Raw genomic sequence first — 2,460 nt, 5'->3', positions numbered from 1 at the left:
GCTTCTTTAGAGTCTTGTCCGTGACCCTAAGCGCTTTGTTTTCCAGTATCACCATCGGATACATAAACGCCACAGACACATAACTGTGTGAACCCTTTCGAATTGTGATTCAGCTTTGCTAGAATCCCCAAAAAGTGGTGTCCAGAGTTCTTAAGCACACTCTTTGCTTTGGATCACGACTTTAACTGCTCAGTCTCAAGCTTTTCACTTGACACCTTCACACCACAAGCATATAGCTAGGGAAGCAGCTCATTTGAACTGTTTAGGCTAAGATTTTTCTTCTTTTAGGCCCTTCTAACTATTGATGCTCAAAGCTTGGATCCTTGCTCTTGCCTTTTGGTTTCAAGAGCTATTGGCTTTTTTCTCTTGCCTTTTGGTTTAAAGAGCTATTGGCTTTTTCTTTCTTTCTTTTTCTTTCTTTTTTTTTTCCACATATAATAATTTTTTTTATTTTATTGCTTTTTGCTTCTTTTTCTTGCTTCAAGAATCAATTTTTGGATTTTTCAGATTACCAATAATACTTCACTTTTATCATCATTCTTTCAAGAGCCAACATTCTTTTAACTCCAACATCAAATATGCACTATTTATTTCATGTATTCAGAGAGTAAAATTAATGCCACATCAATCTAATTGAACTATTCTTAATATATAACTCAAAATTCATGTATCTCACTTTTATTTTTCAAATAAAATTTTCTTTTAAGCAAGGTGAGAGATATATGGAATATTTCATAGCTTTAAGACATGTAAAGATGATCATGCACTAGAAACAGACAATAAGATAAAATACATTAAAAATAGAAAAATAACATAAGCAAACAAGAGATAAAAAGAATGGAACCACCTTAGTGACGGTGACTACTGCTCCCTCTAGAGAAGCTAATGAACCGCTTGATCTCTTCTATGTCGTACCACTGTCTCTGTTGTTCTTCTCTCATGGCTCTTTGATGTTCTCTTATTTCATGGAGGATGGTGGAGTGCTCTTGATGTCCCATCCTTAGCTGATCCATGTTAAAGCTTAACTCTCCTAGAGAGGTATGCCATTGGTCCCAAAAAAAATTTTGGGTGGGAAAATACATCCTTGAGGCATCTCAGGGATTTCTTGTTAAGGCGTTTCCACATGCTCTTGCTGTGGTCCATGTGCCGGCTCTCTAACATGCTCCATCCTTCTTTTGGTGATGGGCTTGTCCTCCTTAATGGGGATGTCTCCTTCTGTGACAATTCCGGCTGAATTGCATAGGTGACATATGAGGTAAGGGAAGCAGAGGCAAGTGCCTTTCCCTTCCTCTTCCTTAAGGTTTCACCAGTCTTTGGTGCCATACTTAGGAGTGGTAGAAGTAAAAAAGCAAAGCTTTTGTAACACCAAACTTAAGAGTTTTTCCCGTCCTCGAGCAGATATGAACAATTGGGAATGAGCGAGTAGAAGGAGAAGAAGAAACAGGGAGAGATAGGGGGTGAGGTAGGTGGGGTAGGTGGAGTTTCTGTGGAACCCACTGATCTTGGGAGGCTAGGGAATTCGAATTTCCTGCCCCCTTGTGGGCGTTGAACACCTAGTTTCTGCTCCTGGCTGGCGTTCAACACCAGCTTGATGCTCATTACAGGGCGTTGAACGCCTATTGGGGTGCTCCTTCCTGGCGTTCAACGCCAGCTATGTACTCCCTGGCTGGCGTTCAACGCCAGCTTTGCTGCTCCTCATAGGCGTTGAACACCCACTCTGGCCCCCTTGTCTGGCGTTCAACGCCAGTAAGGTCTCTGCTCTAGGGTGTTCTGTTTCTAGCTCTGACTATTTCTATTTCTGTTCTAACTATTGCACATGATCGTAAACATTAAAAAGCAAGGGAAAACTCTAAAAATAAACAAAAATAAACTCAAAATAAAATAAACAAAAGAAATAAGAACAGAAATACTCTACTCATGGTTAGGTTGCCTCCCAACAAGCTCTTCTTTAATGTTATTAGCTTGACACTTGATTGCTGACATTCTTCCTCTTCTTCTATTTTGTTAATAGAAATGACTCCATGGGACAAGAGGAGGACATTAGTGCCCTCATATTTGATTCTCCTTATTTGTTAGGGTAGGGGTTGTATCGTTTCTCCATCCCCTATACATCTTCCTCTTGGGACCTTCCTCCTTGGTGGGTGGTGACTGCCCAACACCAAACTTAAGTTTGATGTCTGGGGAAACTATACGAATTTTCACCAAGGGAGGAGGCTTCAGTATTGTACTCGCACGGAACCCATGTAGAACAAGGGTGATTGTCACGGGTCAACCTCAATTCATAAGATGAAGAATGAGAATGCATAAGAGAATAGAATCAGACATATTGAACTAGAATAGTAATATTATTGATCCATGAAACTCAACAGAGCTCTTAACCTTAACCTTAAGAGGTTAGTGACTCATACTATACAAAAGTAGTGATGAATTTGAATGGGGGAGGAAGAAGATCCTAAACAA

This window comes from Arachis hypogaea, chromosome 12 (genome assembly GCF_003086295.3).
Source record: "Arachis hypogaea cultivar Tifrunner chromosome 12, arahy.Tifrunner.gnm2.J5K5, whole genome shotgun sequence".
Lineage (NCBI taxonomy): Eukaryota > Viridiplantae > Streptophyta > Magnoliopsida > Fabales > Fabaceae > Arachis > Arachis hypogaea.
The sequence above is the reverse complement of the archived record's forward strand: the minus strand, read 5'-3'. Positions refer to the sequence as shown.